Below are 21,525 nucleotides of genomic sequence, written 5' to 3'. Positions count from 1 at the left end.
ACTTAATAATTTAAGTGCATTTCACTTACATTTATTAACACATTCAAATACACCCACAAATTAGTAGAATATACTTATATTTTATAAGTAATGCAACCAAACTTAAATATTTTAAGTATATTGTAATTATATTTTTAAGTAAATATAAAATCTGGGCTAAGAGTGTGAATAGAAAGTCCAAATGAACAGCATTTATATTACTTTACTGATATTACTTTTTATTTTACAATAGTAAAAACAACTAGTAGCTATGTATTTTTTCTTTAGCTGTGGTTACCATGACAAACAGGATACCAAAATGTATAGGCCTATCTTTTTGTTTATCCCTGTTGCCTACATACAGAAAGACAAAGCTAAGTATTGTTCTTCTGAGAAAGAGGTGAGAGGAGATCATTGTACAAGACTGAGAACCCTTTCAGTGTTTATAGGGATGTCCTCAGCCAGTATGTGTGTCTGTGTGTTGAATAAAAGTGTGCTCCTCACCTCAACACTTTTTTCAAGTTCACTTCCAGGAGACAAAGACACTATTCTGCTGAGGAGAAGAAAAGAAGGGGGAGCAGAGGAAAGAGGGGCTGAAAAGAAAGACAGTGGAACTTTCCAAATCATTGGAGTTTGGAATTTTGTTAGAAGGTGCTACATAGCTCAAAATATTTGTTGTTTCAGTCAGCATGGCAACCAGTACACAGGCCAGCAGTTTGATAATGAGACCTAACACTGAAACTGCTGCCTCAGATTCTTACACACATACAAACAACGTGAGAGGCTTGATTGTAGGAGGTTTCAAGACTCCTCTCGCTCGGTTTGTTTTTCTCTTGTTTTTTTTAGATTTCTTAGATTTCACTGATGGCATGCTCCAATGACAAATGTTGATTGACAACATCTCTCAGGTGAAACCAGTGACCAGAAACGGTAAAGAGAACGGAACAAACATCCGTCACTCAATTATTAATCCTCTCTCTCTCTCTCTCTCTCTCTCTGTCTCTGTCTCTGGCCAGTGCACAGACACACACCCATCCAAAAAACACCCATCACTAAAGGCTGGCCCACACTAAACGATTTTTAAAATCTTATCAGATTTTCAAAATCTAACAGAAACATGACCAAAAAAAAAAAAATAGATGTGTGGAATGCCGCAATGTGACCAGGACAGCAGACCACACACAAAGGCCGTTTCCACCTGGTATTAAGATGCGTTTTAGTTGATCGGATCACAAGTGGAAGAGGGAGACACATACCCATTTACACCTGGTGTTTTAATCTCTCTTTTGTCCACTTTCAACCACTTCTGTCCTGATTTCTTAGAGGGGAGGGTCTATGGGAGGGTAAATGTAAGGGCCTTTTCAGATCTTTCGATCTAATGGACAGAATAAGCTCAGGCAATTTACATACAAACACGACCAGAGATGACGGAAAAACATACAGAGAGCAGCTTTTGTTTTTGCTCTGATAGCCGCAAGACCGACCGAACACTGTGAGAGTGTTTTAGAAATCAGGAATGGTGAGAGAACATTGTGCTTGGTACATTTTTCATCTCCAAACCAAACTTGGGTCTTCAGTCGACAAAGTTTAAATCCTGTCTGGCTAGTGGGCTTCCCATAATGTTTACGCATACAGGCGGAGAGTAGACTCTTTTGCGGCACATTCAACCACATGAGCGTTTCCACTATGAAAGCAATCCAGTCTAATGCGTTTTCTACTGCCTCTGGGAGTGGTCGAAAGTGGACAACCTCAAAACGTTTTAGACCTCGTTTACACCTGTATTTAGCATTGTCCACTTGTGATCCGATCAACCAAATGCATCTTAATACCAGGTTTAAACAGGGCCTAATAGATTCCATTCACAAAACAACAGGAGTCCCAACTGTGAACACAGGAAATCTCGCAAAATCTTTCTTGGTCAAACATGACTTTAGAGTAAACAAACATAGCAGATGACGGGCAAGAAGAAATGGAGATGATAGTGTTTGGACTGCTTTATACAGAACATTTGTGAAAAAAAAATGAAAAAGGGAGAAGTCGTGTTATGCGAATATATGGGTATTGATTTGTTCCATGTGACAATCTACAGAGTGTGTGTGCGTTTGTCATCAGGGTTCCCCCCACACAACATGATTTCTGATCGTTAATATTCAACATGTTGGATATTTACGATTTGAGATTGGTGCTGCCCAGATGTTCTTCTGAGCAGAAGTGGCCTAATGTGGGCAGTTGTGGCCTAATGGTTAAAGCGTCGAATTTGTAACCCAAACTGGCAGGAAATATAGATGGGGGAGTGAATGAACATCGCTCTCTTCCACTCTCAATTACCCTTGAGCAAGGCACCTAATCCCCAATCACTCCCTAGGCGCCGCAGCAAAAATGGCTGCCCACTGCTCCAGGTGTGTGTTCAATACTCACTACTGTGTGTGTGCACTTGAATGGGTGAAATGCAGAGCACAAATTTCAATTATGTGACACCATACCCGGCTACACTTCACTTTAGATTAACACTCTTAACACACCTCACACCACAGGGAAAGCTGATACGATAATCTGTAGAACCATCAAGATAATTGGAATGTTACCTAGAATTGTCAGAAGGGGAGAATTGGGCCAAAATCGGCTCGATTTTCTTGTAGTGTGTGGGTGCCTTGAGCTGTGTTTGAGAGTGTGTCTCTGGGAGTCTAAAGCCACTGAACCATATACATTTCAGGCTAATCATTTAAAGAGAAATACAGGGCAACAGTTATTGTTGGCTTTGCAATAATGCAAAAGATTAACCACAATTCCAGGCTAGAATATTCCAAAGCTAAATTAAAGGTACAGTTCACTCATAAAATGAAAAGTCTGTCATCGTATACTCACCTTAATGTTGTTCCAAAAGCGGTGTGACTTTCTTCCCCCTGTAGAACAGATAAGGTCATTTTTTGTAAGAATATCCCAGCCATACTTTTAATTTTTTTAAAAAGCTAAGTGCCTTTTTAAAAAAAATGACTAAAAAGGACCATTAACATATCATAAATGTAGTCTATACTAATGTGCTAAACTCAAAGTCTTCTGAAGTCAATATCTTTGCATGAGGAACAGAATCAAAATTGTATTTATTATTCCCCGAAAATCTTGACATCCACCCTAGTTCTCCTTGGCAAGTTTAGAGAGTTTCATTTCTGAACAATTTGTTGTTTTGATCCACAAAACCTTGCTGTGTCCCAATTCGCAAACTACCCATCCTAAATAGTATTCGAAATTAGAATTAGTGTGTCCCAAATCGTTTGTTGAAATGAGTATTCCAAAGATACCCAGATGGTTTACTTTTAGAATCCGAAGTACAGATCCATACACACTCTAACAGCTAATACTGCCCACAACCCATTGCATGTTGGACGAGGATTCTATTAGAACTTCAAACATGAATAAAAAGTTCTAAAAAAAACATGCCGAGTCCGATGGTTAAGTAGAGAGGTTTAGATAAAGGGGTATGAGTGATTAATAATCAGTATCTATACTGACGAAAAGATATTTATTCAAAGTAATCCACATTATATTTCAACTGCAACAGCATTATGAACTTTTGTACAGATACGTTTTGTCAATAACTTTTAAATGCATCATTATGCAAAACACATGAGGATAAACGTACTACTACATTTCTTTCTGAAATGGTAGGAAATTAAATTAAATTGAATGTGGAGGAACTCTGACAAGATGATTGACAGGGCAGTTTAAATGGTAACAGGATGCACGTAAAGACCCAGTAACGATGAAGTAGTATGACCTAAATCTTGCCTACTCTTCTGCTACACACTCAAAAGTACTCTTTCTTCACAAAAAAAACAGTACATATAAAACAGTACATAAAAGATAATAAAATAAAACTGTCACATGCCAAGATACACCCTGTATTTCATTGTCATATCTAGTATAAGCTTAATTTCACCTAAAAAGGAAGGTGGGGAGAATAAAGAGAAAGAAAAATAGAAATGGAGAGGTTGAGACAACAACAAAAAAAGAGAAACGTAGATTCGAGTGGTTCTTCTGTTGCTATGCATGCATGTGTTTATGTATGTTAGAAACAGATACAGTGAAACAGGCATGAAATCTGATCACAGATCAATACTCAGCTCTGCTCCGCAGAGACCAGAGAACATCAGATAGTGGCTTGTGGGGTGGAGTAGGGGGTGTCTTAATGCACTTGGCTTGGTACATTGCAGGAGGTGCCCACAAATGCTCACCCAAGCTCTTAAAAGCATGTTTTCTGCTTTGGGTAATTGCCAAAATTGGTGTAGAGATCTACTTCTGATATTTCAAAAGGAATCGCAAATGAAAAATGAGAGAAAAAAAGCTAAAAAAAGGTGAAAAGAAGTGAAATCTTGCCCCCATATTCAAAGTGTCTCACGTCAATCTATCTAAAGCAGATGACGGACCAAATATTGCGCACAAAGCCATTTGGGCTAATTACATCATTAATTATTCATCAGTACTTGACCAGATCGAAGGCAAACCAGAGCTGTACACATTAGATAGAATAGAGGCATGATTAGCTGTAATCATTGAATGCTTAGTGTCACAGTAAGATATGATGGTGGTCTTTTGTAGCAGCCCTCTAAACCAAAATCAATTACATAAGTGGACACACAGCAATAAGTGAGACACGGGATTCGTAAAATGGGCAAAAGTTTGTGTGTGTGTGTTATGGATACGGTGGATGGTTGTGTTATCTGATCACTCAAATGCCAATAATCATCCGTGAAAAGAATCAGTGTGTAGTGGAAATATGAGAAGATTATGGCTTTAAACTGGATTCTTTGGCAGCTGGAAAATAAGACTTCTATTCCAGAGAAAACATAGACACCAAAACTAAACATCTAAACACATAACTAAATGAAACTAAACAAAATTCTCTTGCTGTCTGAGGGAAAAAATGCAAACTGTGGATGAGTATCACTAGTTGCTGATGACTGGTCACTGAAAAGGTGGTACGTCCATATAAGGGACCATCCACAAGCTAACACCACTGTGTCCTTGAGGAAGACATTTAAACCCGGGCTGATCCAAGGAGACTCTGCCTGTATTATGTTCAAACCAGGCTCATTGGAAAAACATGCTGTGTCCTCTACCTAAAACTCCCAAAACATAAACTCTACATGCAATTCACTGCAGTTTCCAGCTGAAATGAACACTAGTTAACACAAATTACGATTAAAGGAGCAGATTACTTTTAATAAAGACTTTCCTTGTACAATAATATGTTATGACATTAAATCACTTTTACCATATAGTGCATAATTTGTAAATGAATGCATTTTGTCATTTTTATCACCAGATATTACCTCATATACTTGTCTTTTCTAATGTAGTAAACTCGTTTGCTAGCTCACCTAGTAAAGCAATGCATGTTTTATCTCTCAGTTGATTTTGTTAACACCAGGGCTGGACATTAACACCCGCCAAATGCGGGTAAATTTCAGCAGTGGCGTGTAATGCAGTCACTCATACTCCTGGCGGGTTGAATTTAATACATACTGAAACATCTGAAACGCTTCCAATACTCATTTTCCACAGAATAGATATGCAATACCAGCTGCGCTTTCTCGCTCTCGCTCTCTCTCATCTCTCCGACAGTGAGTTGACACACAAACCCGCCTCCCCTCACTCGCTCATTTCATTTTCTCCGAGTGAATATTGTTGGTTTTAAAGGGCTTGAATTTCGACCTGGGATTGTACATATTGCGCATAATTTTACCCATTCCTGCAGATTTTGCGCTCACACCCAAAGTGTGCACACATAAAGCCGCCTCTCAGTACTAAATTGAGTTCTTTTTCGGTGCTTATTGTGCTTAAACAGTCAAATACACACAATATAATGTCAAAATTCGGGTCTTTGTGAGTATTCATGTAAACAGTCAGTTATGTTTTAAGTGAACATAAACAGTTGAGAAAGAAAACACATGTGTAACAATATAATGGATCTGTGCATCAGGTCTTAAAGTGACAGCAGTCAACAGGACCTAATATACCTGCTGCCAAATTATGAGATAATATTAATAATATCTACAGTATATGACAGTTTTTCCCCATGGTATTGATGTCAAAACAACCAATGTTGTAGATGTAGATGTGTAGATGTAATTTGGTTTAAAAGTAGCCCATGTGTGTTATCACATGCTTCATAAGTTTGCAAAAAATTTGGCTTAAATGTAAACACTTACAATCTTGAATCAGACTAACATACTTGTGATGTTCAGTGATGTTCAATCCTCATTTTCATGTGTTTGGTCATTATAGATTACATATTGCAATAATACTCATACTCAAGTTTGTTCCAAAACAGCAGTGTGAATGGAAAACGGATCAATTCCAAGGTCCATCACTCACTTTTTGCTGCACTAAGTTGGTTTGACTTCCCATTTCAGTTTGTTTGGTTTATGTGAATGCTGTTTGGTTGCAGATACTTGTTCTGCTTGAAAATGAGATTAATAACAATATGAAAGTGTTAATCTGGAGTTCAGTACGGTTCACAATTGATATGAAAGCGGTTATATGATCCCCATTTTGGTTCCAAATTCAAGTTTAATTTCTTCTAGTTCACATTACTTGCATCTTTTCGCAAATGCTGTTTTGTGAGTGTTAAGTTTTGTCAGCAAAATCAAAGGGACAAACACATGAGTAAAAACATGAAGTGAACAACGCTTTCCATTTCTAGCGCTTTCCCCCTCTTGAGTCATTACCTAGTAACAGTGGTAAACAGCAGCCGCTAGTGCTCAAGGTGAAACTCAAATGCAGCATGATTCGGAGCCAAATAAATACAATGTGAAAAGAAACATGAGGGAGATGGCAGGGGAAGGACGTATAATTGAACTTGTGTACCATCCAAGAAATCGAACAAAGTGTGAAAACAGCTTGAAAGGGTCAGAGTTGGGTCTTTTAAAAAGGGCTTAAGTGAAAACAATAAACAATGACCCCATTTTTAGGCCTGGAAAATTCCATTCTAAATAATAAACTATTTCAAGCGGTCCTGAAAGTCTCTTACTCATCAAACGTCTGTCTGTTTCTCCATCTTGCTTGCTCACCGGACCGAGTAACATGCATTGTCACTCTCGTATCATAGAGAGATGTAACCGAAACTCTCTCCTAGGGTCATGCTCTTACGCCTTATGTCTTAAAGCCTGTAAATGGTAGAGCAAAAACCACCGAAACTGAGAAACACGATCACAGAGCACACGAGTGCGAGAGAGAGAAAGAGAGATTTTCGCTCTGAGCTGGGGGTCTGTCGAAGTTGCCTGCCACCATACGGGGTTAAATGGTGTGGAACAGGTTTGGCGCAGAGCGACACATTGTTGGGCACCTGTGCAAACAGCACAGCCCATCTGAGCTCAGTGAGTCGCTGCTGCCTAATAGCTATCGATCATTCTCCTTCAGCAGGCACACACACACACCTCTGTTAGAGGCTCTGACACAGGCTGGCAGTTAAAAAAATCAAACAGGCCCTGTGAATTATACAGGCAGGAGGGGGGACGCCAGTCTGTCAGATGTCAGAATTAGGCCCAAATGAGCGTCTGGATCTCAGCTGGACTTTTCCAGCGCAGTGGGCCTCTAGTCCAAAGAGAACAAGGTAATGGGACTGGGGAGGAGGTCAGGTTAAGAGAACATTCACCTGTAAGCAGACAAACTGGAAGGAGGCCAGTCGCAGAGGTCGTCAGATCTGGGTTTGAGCACTTGGCAGCCTCACAAAGCTCCGCATTGTGGCCGAAAGAACCTGTTGTGTGTGTGCGTGCATTTTAAATAGACCCGTTGAAGTTTAACATGTCGCAAACATAAGGGTGTGGTGGATTTCACGTAAATACTAGTGGACACATTCGGTTTCGTGAACGAAATTAGCAAGACACATAACAGACCAACATACAGACATGTACACTCAGACATTACATACAGTAAATCTATACGGCAAAAAAAAGAGATGAAATCCAAAGATTAGACCTCTAATGCAAACTGAGATTTCCACTTTTGGCAGTAACTGACAGGCCACCAAGCAAACCTTTTTTCCAGGATTCGCAATTATATATTTATAGCGTTCAAAGGTTTGAGGTCAGTACGATTTTTGAAATGTTTTGTCAACTGCTCACCACGGCTGCATTTATTTCATTAAAAATACAGTAAAAACAGTAATACTGTGAAATATTCTTATTTTTTTTATTTAATGTTAAAGTTTTATTTATTCCTGTGATGGTAAGCAGCCATTACTCCAGTCTTCAGTGTCACATGATCCTTCAGAAATCATACTAATATGCTGATTTGCTTATTATTGTAGAAATGTTTATTATTATTATTATTATTATTATCATCATCAATGTTGCAAACAGATATGCTGCTTTATATTTTTGTGGAAACCTTTTTAGAATTCTTTGATGAATTGAAAATTAGAAAAAGAACAGCATTTATTTGAAATAGCTTTTTTTGCATCATGTTAAAGTCATTACTGTCACTTTTGATCAACTGAATGTCCCCTTGCTGAATAAAAAAAGCATAGTATTTTGAAAAGTATTATGTATATTCCTAAAACATGACGTTCCAAACCTCTTTGACTGTTTCACAAAAGAAAATATTTTGAAAAATGTATCAACTGTCTGTGTCTACATTATGAAAGTCAATGTGGTCCAAAACAAAGGACAAAATAGACATTAAAACATCTTTTGTATCCACAGAAGAAAGTCAGACATGCAGGTTTGGAACGACATGAGGGTGAGTAAATGATGACATTATGCTTTTAATTCAAAATATATTCTTAAATCTGATTATCTTACATACAGCTTTGCTTCTTTAATAAATAAATTAATCTTATTTTAAGTAGCTACATTACAGGAACTCAGGACAAAAATATTGATATTTTTATCGATTTACTCACCCTCAAGCCATCCTAGGTGTATATGACCATCTTCTTTCAGACGAACACAATCGGAGTTATATTAAAAAATATCCTGGCTTTTCCAAGCTTAATTGGAAGAGCCATAATAATTGTAGTGAATGGCGCTCATGAATTTGAAGCCCAAAAGCCCCAAGCGGTTAATAAAGCCCTTCTGAAGCAAAGTGATGGGTTTTTGTAAGAAAAATATCCATATTTACAACTTTATAAACTATAATAACCAGTTTCCGACAAACATCCATACATAAGTCGACTTGCGGCGTAAGTGTAACCTCTGACGCGATGAATGATGTCGAGTAGGAATAAGTGAGAGTCGACGCCTCTTGCGGTTCAAACAATTAGGGCTGAGCAGCTCCTCTTGTCTTATATCGAAATCCTCCGGTATTTCTATTTAAAATTTCTAGTTTTAGATTTCTAATTTGTGACTGGTCCTCTGCACTCCCGCGTTCGTCAACATGTCGTTCGTCGGATCAGAGGTTACTCTTCCGCTGTAAGTCGACTTGCGTACGGATGTTTGTCGGAAGCTGGTTATAGTTTATAAAGTTGCAAATATGGGTATTTTTCTTACAGAAACCCATCGCTTCACTTCAGAAGGCCTTTATTAACCCCCCTGGAGACGTATGGATTACTTTTATGATGGATGGCTGCACTTTTTTGGGCTACAAAATTGTGAACCCCATCCATTATAAAGCTTGGAAGCGCAAGAATATTTTTAATATAACTCCGATTGTGTTCATATGAGACACCTAGGATGGCTTGAGGGTGAGTAAATCATGGGATAATTTTCATTTTTGGGTGAAATATCCCTTAAAGAAAACATTTTGTTGCGGTGTTTGACAGGTGTTGATACTGACGGGTCTATTACCCTTTCCCTCGTTCCACATTTCCTTGAGATTCAGAGGGCATAAAACATTTCCCAGCGTAAGTTACAGCTCAATGAAGGCATCACTGAACCGAAACAATCAACAAGAAACAGAATTCCACAGTGTAAACCTGAGCCTCGATTAATCAAGATGTTTTAACGACAGTGCTAATAAACTCAGAAAGCGCACTCCCGCTCACCTCCTCCACGCCTCCGGGGAGACTTCGGGGAATCACAGTCTGTTTTATAGCTTTATTAATTAAAAAAGCCTGCTGAGATAACTCTCAACATGTCATCAAACAGAGATGAACGGCAGCTTGCAGACGTTTCACATTGGCGTTTTTTCGACCTGATGGAGAAGGGCGCATGTTGATGGATGAAAAGTCCTGCTGTCAGACAATATTGATAATATAACAGCACAGTCTGCGGCCATAAAGAGACGTGAAGGTGACAAGCTGTAGCGCATCCATCCTGGCAATTCACACACACGCCAATGACCAAATGATTTGACATAATATTTCAACCTTTTATGTCGCACAATGAATCAGAGATAAAAGGCTGAGCTGACGTTTAAATCTGCTTTTTACAATATCTTACTGACATGGAAAATTATAAGTAGAAGTCTCAAGAATCCATTTCAGGATCTAAAATATGATCGGGAACACATGTCCGTGTTTAAAACACTTCATATGTCAGATCATATTTTAACCAGCGCAGAGAAGTCTGCAAGGTCTATAAACTACAAAAAGAAATGAACTCACAGTTCACTTGATTTTCATTTTAGTGCTTCACAAAAAGTCACGATAAAATAGAGCAATAAGATCAATCCACTGAGGTAATACTGACCTTTAGATGTGGCGATTATGCTCCAGATCTTTCTAAAATGGCACCACCATTAATGCGCTATAATTGGTCTGTTTTAAAAGGGTCAGGTGACTCTGAGCAGGGCCGCTTGTAAGTAATGCTTCAGGGGTATCATCAAACACTGAAATAAAGCAAACAACATACAGTATAGAGGGAATTAAAAAGTCATTTATTGCTAATCCAGTACTTGGTTAACAATGTGAGCACATAATCAATGGCCAAATAAGAGTCTTAAGGGTTCAAGTGCGAATACTGTTATACTGGTCTTTATGCTGTTTATGTTAATGAGACTTAGCTTTGGCATAACCAAGGTTTTCCCTTCATTCCAGGACATTATAATCAGTTCAGGGTCATGGCCTTGGTCGGCACAAAGGTTTGTTTCAACTGGGTGGAGGTGGCAAATGTCACCTCGCGCGACTGGGAACATTTGTCGCATGTAGCATAAACAATGAAAGTACTTTGACAAAGTGGATGTGGGTGAATTGAGGTGCTAATTTCAGCTGCAGGCTATGCTTAATTCATTTCTGTTCATTTGAGCCCCCTTTGCCCATGTCAATCAGTTTGTCACTCTCTGCGGCTTAATTAACCTGTGGCGCTGTCTGCGTTTGTGTGTGTGTTACAGCTCTGACTAAAGCGCTGACATTTTGAAAGGCTGTGCTTTTCATAAGATATCAGGTGAAACAGTGGAAATAATTTTTTACAAAGTTAAAATGCCAAAGAAGGATATAACAATGATTACAATAAAAACAATGATTTAAAGGGATAGTTAACCCAAAAATGAAAATGTCATTTATTACTCACCCTCATATCGTTCCAAACCTGTAAGACTTTCGTTCATCTTCGGAACACAAATGAAGATCTTTTTGATGAAATCTGAGAGATTTCTGTCCTCCATTGACCGTTACACAACTATCACTTTGACACAAAGTTCATAAAGAGATCGTAAAACTATTCCATATGAATTGAGTGGTTTAGTCCACATTTTCTGAAGAGACACGATCGCTTTATATGTTGAACAGATTGAATTTAGGCTTTTATTGGAACGACATGAGAGTGAGTAATTAATGACTGAATTTTCAATTTTGGGTGAACTAACCCTTTAAAATATATGTAAAAATTCTTTAAAGAAAAACTTTCATTTGACATTATTACAAAGTGTACTTAAGTGTGTTAAGAAACATTGTCATGAAAGTGTCATTTCTTTAAGTACTCTTAAATGTCCTTTTATTTCTTTATATATTATTATATTATCTGCAAATACTGTATTTAAATATACTTTAAGATTTGATGTACACTACAAGTGCACATTCAATACAATTAATCGCGCATCGTTCACAAGGTTTGTCTTGTGACCCTCATTTACGAAATGAATGTAAACAGAAATTTGGCCGTACGGTCGTTTCCACTCAAAACTTGGCATTTATCAATATGGACGTGAGCGGTGGCTGCGATTAAATCTCACGTCAGGTTTCACTTCGTGTACAGTTAAGTGTGATCTTGTGTAAAGCATAGTAAATTTGGTGGAAAATTGTTAAGAGAGCATTTTGACTGGAATGAAAACATATGAAGCCAGTAAGCCACAAAAATTCCACTGACGCATTGTTGGCGTGTTGCTATTTTGAGGCAGCTGAAAACGACTGCGCCATATTTTTTTATTTAAAGAGTGGATTAGTAATATGCGCCCATAGACGGGTGCACAGCATGCATACACTCTGCTTGTTACACACACAGGGACACACAAATATGTCAAATGTTAAAAATAAAAGGATTATGTTAAAGGTTATTATTGTGTGCATAAAGATAAAAATGCTTTGGTGGAATCCGGCTTGTCCCATAGATGGTCTGTTCGCATGCTTTAACCTCGCGCATGAGCAGATCCGTTTCCTTGCTAGAGAAGCATTCCGTTTTCCCGTTTGCAAATTCCGCCGTGTAAAATAACAAATCCGCCATGGCGCGAGCGCAACTGCCTTTTAAAGGGAATGGGAGACGAGACTCTGATTGGTTTATTGCACGTTACGTCCAAAAAACACCCATTACTCATTAAAAGAATAGGGACAACCCTTTTAGACCATGCGCCGGGCGCACAGACCATTTTCCCCATCATTAAACTAGCAAAAGTGGATTTGGACAACCCCTAAGTGCACATGCTCCATGCACTTCAGAACATGCGCTTAGATCGTTAAAATAGGGCCCATAAAGTCAGAATTGCATGATATATAGTCTCAATTGTGGGAAAAACATGCAATTGTGACTTTATATTGTGTAATTATGACTTTATAACTCTCAATTCTGAGCAAAAAGTCAAAATTGTGAGATAAAAAGTCGCATTATCTTTTTTTTTATTTCGTTGCAGAAACAAGCTTCCATAATATAGCCTATCCATAACATTAATAAAGTATTTTCTTATATTAAAAACTTGTATAATAATTTAATTGTTTGCAGTTACGAGCTTAACAGGTGTTTTTGGTGTACTTCATCTTGGCCGTTTTTTCCATGTTGTAAATCTCAAAGGGGAATGCTTCTGAGCTACGAATTTATATCGGCGTGATATTTAAATGATGATTGTTTTTAGCCGCCACATTTATCAGCGTCCAATCATTCGTATGATTAGTGGCACACGTTTCATGAATCACACATGAACCCTGTCATAAGATGATTTCTGTGCTCGTTTTTATGTTATATTGATAAATGAGGCCAACTGATCATAAAGATTACGTTAATGCCCGCAACAGCACCCCTTGTGGCAATGCTGAGAATGCAAAAAGTTACTATGTGAATAGTACATTTTACTGCATCCTGTCCAGTAAGTTCATGCTTATTCAGAGTCGTCACTTTCCCGCTCAGATTTCAGCACCAAATTGAAAAAAATTGCATTTGTCTCCTTGATAATCTAGTTGCATCTTCTGCAGATGATTTGCTCTTAACCCACCCTCATATGCTGTGAAAAATGACAATGTTTGACATTGCGCTTGTGCTGCTAAAAGCATTTATGATTCAGGCCTAATATTTACACAGGTAACATTCAAAATATTCAGTAAAAAAATATGTAGACAAATGCAAGCTCACACATTGGCCCAGCCAGTGAACTTGACCACATACAGCTTTAAGGAAGTGAAAATGTAGTGATGTTGGCTGCCTCATCTCCTGTCACTTGTTGATAGAGACATGCTGCGGAGAGCAAAGAGCTGGATTGGCACGTCCTTTTGCACTCAGAGGAGTGCTGTGGGACATGCTGAGAAACAGCTGTCCCGTCTCCTTCATAACAGTGCCTTTAATTATGTCTGACCTACAGAGAAAAGAAGAAACCCGCCACGACCTCAGCAAAGCACAGCGCAGTCACTTTCCCCAATAACACCAACTGACGATTTCATAATTCAAGCAAACGAGGTGGAACGGCGAATGAATATTAAGACTGGTACAATGTTTTCACAACTGCTTTCCTGTTATTATTTTTGAGTTGTTGATAAAAGCTATGAAAAAAAACATACCGTCCACAAGGACGCAGCTGGTTGAGAAAACAACCCGTAGAGGAACCTGCCTCTTTTTTCCTCTCTGTCAACAGCTGAAACAACAGCAGTTCTTGGAGGGAAAGCCTTTGTGTTATTGGTAATCATTCTGACACCCGGCCAAGCAAAAGAAACTGAGCCATGCGTCATAAGGTTCCAACCTACAACCTCTCAGCCTACACACCAGCGGCACTCTCCCTCAGCGCAAGACCATGGGCCCACAAAAACCCTCTCTGGAGAATTTACTCGCTTTGACTAAAAAGAGTCATTGTTTCTATATAAAACCAGTGATTACCACTACAATGTGCACATACACTATAAAGGTTCCAAAAGATGGATTTCACAGTGATGCCATAGAAGAACCATTTTGGGCTCCCCAAAGAACCTTTCAGTGAACAAAGTACACTCTAAAAAATTCTGGGTTAATAAAATCCCAAGTTGGGTTTAAAATGGACAAACCCAGCAATTTGGTTGTCTGAACCCAGCGGTTGGGTTAAAGGTGCCATCGAACATTTTTTTTACAAGATGTAATATAAGTCTAAGGTGTCCCCTGAATGTGTCTGTGAAGTTTCAGCTCAAAATACCCCATAATTTTTTTTTAATTAATTTTTTAACTGCCTATTTTGAGGCATAATTAGAAATGTGCCGAGTCATGCTGCGGCCCCTTTAAATCGCACGCTCTCCGCCCCCTTCAGAGCTCTTGACTCTATCACCTCATAAACAAAGTTCACACAGCTAATATAACCCTCAAAATGGATCTTTACAAAGTGTTCATCATGCAGCATGTCTAATCGTGCAAGTATGGTATTTATTTGGATGTTTACATTTGATTCTGAATGAGTTTGATAGTGCTTTGTGGCTAACGGCTAATGCTACACTGTTGGAGAGATTTATAAAGAATGAAGATGTGTTTATGAATTATACAGACTGCAATTGTTTAATAATGAAAATTGAAAATGAAAATGAAAATGTTTGCCCAACATACTGGGCAGTTTAATTTAACCCAACTATTGTTCAAAAATGACTATATGGCTGGCTTAAAATTAACCCAAAATTAAATTAAAAATTAGACATATAATTACTATAGACAACAATAACAATCAAAAGGTGAACATTTATTAATAAGCAATTTAATATTTTTTTTTTGATTAATTATTATTAATTAAACTGATTAATAAATGTTAATCTCCAACATATTTTGGGTTCATTTTAAGCAAGCAATACAGTCATTTTTAAACAATAGTTGAGTTAAATAAAACTACCCAGCAGGTTGGGTAAACATTTAACCCAAACACTGGGTTTGTCCATTTCCAACCCAACTTGGGTTGTTTTTAGCCCAGCATTTTTTAGACTGATCAATGCCAATACAGAACCTTTATTTTTAAGAGTGTATGAGGGATTCTGGAAAAAAAGGGGCTTCCAAACAATGAGTTATAGTCAAGTGTGTGTGTGTTATTGAGCAAAAAAACAGTTGGGGGTTGGTGGTGTGTTCACGCTGTGTGACAGAAAACACTCAGGAAGTTCACTCCTCTCACGTGGGCACTGGGTTTTCTGGAAAGAACAAACCAACACAATGGAGTTCCACTAAAACTGTTTTCAAGGCAACGGATTTCCTGCCCTGTAGTTGTAGTAAGGATAGCCATACAGAGATTGTATATGTACCCGAGCAGATAATGAAATTGATGTAAGGCTAGTGCCGAACAACTAAAAAGACAAACATGACATTCTGTCTTATCAGAGTTAGCCTGAGCATAAACAGCCTCTGTTGATAGGGAAAAAAAAAAAAAACAGGATGGCGTAGGTGGCAAAAAGAAGAGGAGAAAGAGGAAGAGAGTCCATATTCTGCACAAACACAATGGCACGGGTCACACCCCCACTTCAGTTCAGCTGGGCTGCAGAGAAGAATATGAACAAGAGGAGAAAAACAGAATAACAACACAGAATGTGTTTCTCCAATATGAGAGTCAATGACAAATTAGAGTGTCCACAAAAAGAACTTTTAGAAATCAAGTTTAAAGCACATGTGTCACCATTTTTATTGGTTGGTTTTATTTGGTTTAGAAAAACTACAATTTTCAAGTGGTGAAACCATCATATAAAATGTAATAACATATTTCCTCACACCTTGAATATACCAGAGTGTACACAATCTTCTAAATCATTGTTTTCAAAAATAAAATGGAAATAGGAATATATTTTTCAAGGAAAAGAATTTTTATAGATATAATGAATTATTAAAGGGGACTTATAATGACCCTTTCACAAGATGTAATATAAGTCTCTGATGTCCCCAGAATGTGTGTGAATTTTCAGCTCAAAATACTCCCCAGATCATTTATTATATCTTGTCAAATTTGCCCCTATTTGGGTGTGAGCAAAAACATGGCATTTTTGTGTGTCCCTTTAAATGCAAATGAGCCGCTGCTCCCGGCCCGCTTTCCAAAAGAGGGCGGAGCTTTAACAGCTCGCGCTTCGGTTGCTCAACAACAACAAAGCTGGAGAATCTCACGCAGCCAAAATGAGGATTGTCAGTAACGGTGTTCAGCCTTACATTGTTCAAACCGGAGTCGACACTGATGGAGAGACTCAGCAAGAAGTTACAACTTTTAGAATGAAACTGGACGTTTCTGAATGGTTAGTGGATAAATTTATGTAGTTGTTGTGGAGTTGATTCAACTCATTGACTAACATGTGCAGTCATGTTAATCTTTTGTGCAATCCAGCGTTGAATTGACCCTCATTTGTGAAGATGTCCGGTGTAAAATTCCTCTTCTCTGAAGCAGCCCAACATGGCCTCAACCCCTTTGTTGCATTTTCTCGGGGGCATTTTTAGGGTTAGTGATGCCACTAACATGGGAAGAAGCTTGTTGTAGTCCCTACCAGCCGTTTGTTGTAGTCCATAAACAGCGAATTCTTTAAAAGAAAACATCTCCCTTTGCATTGAACTTTGAGCATCATAACTTTGCAGATGTTGTTTAAACAGCAACATTACACACTAACTAAAGTTACAAAAGTGAAATCATAGTCAACCACCCATTTAATTCATTAATATCATTAACGTTCTGAGAGTTTTGGACCACATGACATTTTACAACCTGAACTAACCTTGCTTTGTAAAACAAAATCATCTTATTATCAAATTATCTGAGCCTGACGGAGGGACTGTAGGGGTTATGTTTTTTTTTCTCTATGTTGGTTGCACCACATGACATAGTAAAATATTAATAAGCTGTGTAAAGCAGTAAAAGTTGGACTAGGCACTGTGCAAATAGAGTTTAGGACTCAGATGACCTCAGTGAAACCCAAAAAATCTGGACATCACAAAATAACAACCAAAGCACATAACACCCCTTCCACACATGGCAGAGGAAGATGTTATCATATACCACATTACCACAGCTAGTGTCTCATACTGCTGCCAACTATGTGGTGGGCAAAACGGCTGCTAGACTTAAGCTGTGGGTCTGCGCCAGTATTTTTTCAGCCCCTGGTGAAGAAGTATAATAAATACCCCAAGCACATCAATCCCAAGATTTCCAACCACTGTCCGCCACATTTCCGCCATATGCCCGCCTGCAGAACGATAAATTACATTTTTCTTAAAGGCTGTGCTACCCTGCAACTCAACAGAAGCACTAAAAAATGCAAGAAGACTTTAAAGGAGACATCAAACATAATGCATCTTAGATAGGTAGTCAATATGATGTTCCATAGTATGGTCAAACGGTCCAGTGCATTTCTGTGTTTCTGTAGAGCGTCAAAGGATTCAATTTAAAACGTATTTTGCAATTTAAAACGTGTTTTGGACTTTCTGACATGCCATATTCTGCACACAGTATGCTTGCTTTTCTGTTAAAATTAACAGTGGTTTGTGAATGTAGACACTTTAATAACAAATAATTTATCAGGAGCATTTATGCTGGGATGTATAGGTTGTGCAGTGACACGTAACTTGAAACTATTTCAAGGAAATCTATTTAAAAGGGGAAGCACGTCTCCTTATAGCTTTACCCTGGAGTTGGTTCTCCCTCGGCCTATGGTGGCCACGATATAAATATGTTTGGCCGCATGTCATGTGCAGTGCTCCATACTACAGGGACATTAATGTGCTACATTTATTTTTTAAAATTCATTTTTTTTAAAAATCATTTAAATTCCACTGTACACTGCGTTCCAAATGATTATGCAAGTGACATATCTGTAAGGTTTCAGTACAATAAACATTCAGATTTTAGTTTTTCTAAGAAAATGTTTGTTTGTTTATTTATCCATGTCTTTTTAGATAACTGGTATCAATCTCAGACAAAATTATTTGCCAGGTCTATGGAAACCCTCCTTAGAGGTTGTTCCACATTATTAAGCAAGTCACAGTTCTCATGCAATATGGGGAGGAAGAAAGATCTTTCTGAAGATGAGAAGCATGAAATGGTCCAATGTTGTGCAAAAGGCATGAAAACAACTAATACTGTGTGAAAACTGAATGGAGATTAGGGTTAGGGTTAGCACAGCAGAACTCGGTCAGATAAAGGCTTATTAATGAAAGTTCCTGTCAAAGTATTCAAGGTATTTGAAGCTCCTGTTGTGTCTGGAGTCTCAAGAAGCTCTCCATGCAGGCTGGCAGTTGTGCGTAAAGATGCATTTCAGCCACTCCAAACCAAAGCTCACAAAGAGAAACATTTACAGTGGGTTTAGAAATACATTAAGACTCATTTTTAAATAGTTTTATTCACTGACTAATGCCGTACTACAATGGATGGTCTAAATCAGTGGTTCTCAAACTTTTTTCCCAGTGGGCCGCACAATGGTCCAAGTGCAAGTCTCACGGGCCGCATATAATTTAGCTACATATGACGTCACCAATGCAAACCAATCAGATTTAATGTTATGGTATTAGCAGATAATACTATTATTATACCTATATGTTGCACACAATAAATAACAAATAAAAACTAACTTACTGACATTAGCTTTACAATAATAATCAGTAATGCTCAATGAACACACAAACTGTATATACAATCACTTTAAGTTGCTATTTAATTTTGTATGACTTTATGACTCTCTTCAACAGCATCGCAATACTCAGCTCTTTTTACAAACAACACTGAACGCATTGTAGGCTAGGTCATGTCGCAATCCCTCGCGCAGCATCGGATCCGCGAGCGCGTGCAGAGTTGGGCTCATTCCAGCCGCGTGTGCGCTGATGCGGTTATTTTTACTGATTTAAAATACATCAAACACACACATCGAATTCACAGTTCAGTCTTTTGAAATTGTAGGTTTTGCTTGTCAAGTACTTTACTACAGAGCAAACAGGAAGGCTGCCCATCTCGCTCATTAACAGCAAACTGATTCTTCCATTCTTCTTACCTTACTGCTGATGCTGCGACTCTTCTTGTTTGTATGTGTTCCTTCATTTTATGTTCCACATTTAGTTTTTCTCCTTTAATAACAAATTTGACCATTTTGAGGCTTAAATTTACAAAATGAATGGCTACTGTTTGAATTCTTCCTAAGCGCGCACTTGTGTTTGTTTCGTTAACTGAGTGATTGCGTCATTAACCAACATTGCCTGATGTCTGAAAATAATAAATACTCACCAAAATTATTTTATATGATAAATAAAGAATTATAGCTCATTTATATTTATTTAATTCACTTTAATTTAAATTTTAAAACAAAAATAAATTGTATGCGGGCCGCAGGTTGAGAACCACTGCTCCACACCCATTCAAACGCTTACAGCGTGAAGTGTCGCGTCGCGCGACTCGCGCCCAGTTATGTCAAAAGTATACGCTCACTGGATGTCATGGCAACTGAATCACGGAGGAAAACTTTAAATATCTCGCCTTCGCTTTAATTTCGGACCATCTCCAAAAAGACATAAAACACTAAACAAATGATTTTGACATGCGTTCATGGAAATCCAGATTTTTAATCCCTTACACACAATTACTGCTGTTGAAATATGAAATGGAGGCGGGTCCGGATTGAATTCCCTCCGGGTCCGGATCCGGACCGGAGTCCGGACTTTGAGAAGTGCTGGTCTAAATGGATGGATTTCTGGATGGTTGGTGAATGGCCTCCATGTTCCAACAAGACTGCGATGTCAGCAAGGAGCTAGTGATGATTTGGGCTGGAATATTTGGAAGTGAGATGGAAGGTCCCTTTAGGGTCTCCGAGGGTATTAAAATGACTTTTGCAAGATATGTGGAGTTCATAACTGGCCATTTTCAGCTATGGTATAAAAAGGAGGATAGTGCCTTCTGAAATACAATGCACTATGCATTATCCCATGCTGCAAAAAAACACCACAGCAATAAAACTGTTTGAAAATGTATTTCTAAACCCACTGTAAATGTTTATCTTTGTGAGGTTTGGTTTGGAGTGGCTAAAATGCATCTTTACGCACAACTGCCAGCCTGCATGGAGAGCTTCTTGAGACTCCAGAGACACCAGCAGCTTCAAATACCTGTTTGCTGTTCAACACTGGCTTTTTTATAGCTGCCCTTTTAATACAATACATTTTTTTAACAGGAACTTTCATTAATAAGCCTTTATCTGACCGAGTTCTGCTGTGCTCTAAATCACGCACAAATCTTATGATAATTCGATGATCTCCATTCAGTTTTCACACAATATTAGTTGTTTTCATGCCTTTTGCACAACATTTTACCATTTCATGCTTCTCATCTTCACAAAGATCTTTCTTCCTCCCCATATTGCATGAGAACTGTGACTTGCTTAATAATGTGGAACAACCTCTAAGGAGGGTTTCCATAGACCTGGCAAATAATTTTGTCTTAGATTGATACCAGTTATCTAAAAAGACATGGATAAATAAACAAACAAACATTTTCTTAGAAAAACTAAAATCTGAATGTTATTGTACTGAAACCTTACTGATATTTCACTTGCATAATAATTTGGAATACGGAAACCAATTAATAAAGGATAAAAGGTGATTAATATTTAATATTTAAATGTATATTTATTTTAATATATTGATTTTAATCTAAAATATTGATATTGAAAAAAAAAAAACGTATGGACGTTATAGATCTGTTACATTTTTTTTTGTTGTTGTTGTTGTCTATTTTGCCACTGAGGGGTCCATCTTTGCGTGCAAGTTTTTGTTGTCAGGGAGTTCATATAAAGCATTAAGTAACAACACTGAACATGGAGGTAGAGTTCGGCTTATCTCCCTCTCCACCTGTTCCAGTTTGCTCTATTTATTTTTTTTTTTCAAGGAAATGGTTATGAATGAAAAGCCACATGGCTTCACAATCAGCCTGCTTTATCAATCTTTCATTCACTGTAATTCAAAATTAGAGGAGTTTATGAATAGATGAATGAGAAGGTGTATCAATATTTCAGTTGGTTTAGATTGAACA

General features: G+C 38.0%; 1 long non-coding RNA gene across 2 annotated transcripts in view; it reads right to left on the bottom strand.

Moving 5' to 3' along the window:
• The window catches only part of LOC125279074, a 118,476-nt gene that overhangs the window by 81,468 nt on the left and 15,483 nt on the right, over nt 1–21,525 (bottom strand). Inside the window, exons 1-3 of one of the 2 annotated variants that reach the window (XR_007187304.1) lie at nt 14,114–14,696; nt 10,608–10,746; nt 2,845–2,882 (exon numbers count right to left, since the gene is read on the bottom strand). This is a non-coding gene — a long non-coding RNA (uncharacterized LOC125279074). Of the gene's footprint in view, nt 1–2,844; nt 2,883–10,607; nt 10,747–14,113; nt 14,697–21,525 lie in introns of those variants that run through there. The other variant, XR_007187305.1, reaches the window with a different exon arrangement.

The sequence above is a fragment of the Megalobrama amblycephala genome, linkage group LG11 (genome assembly GCF_018812025.1).
Source record: "Megalobrama amblycephala isolate DHTTF-2021 linkage group LG11, ASM1881202v1, whole genome shotgun sequence".
Taxonomy (NCBI): Eukaryota; Metazoa; Chordata; class Actinopteri; order Cypriniformes; family Xenocyprididae; genus Megalobrama; species Megalobrama amblycephala.
The sequence above is the reverse complement of the archived record's forward strand: the minus strand, read 5'-3'. Positions and strand labels throughout refer to the sequence as shown.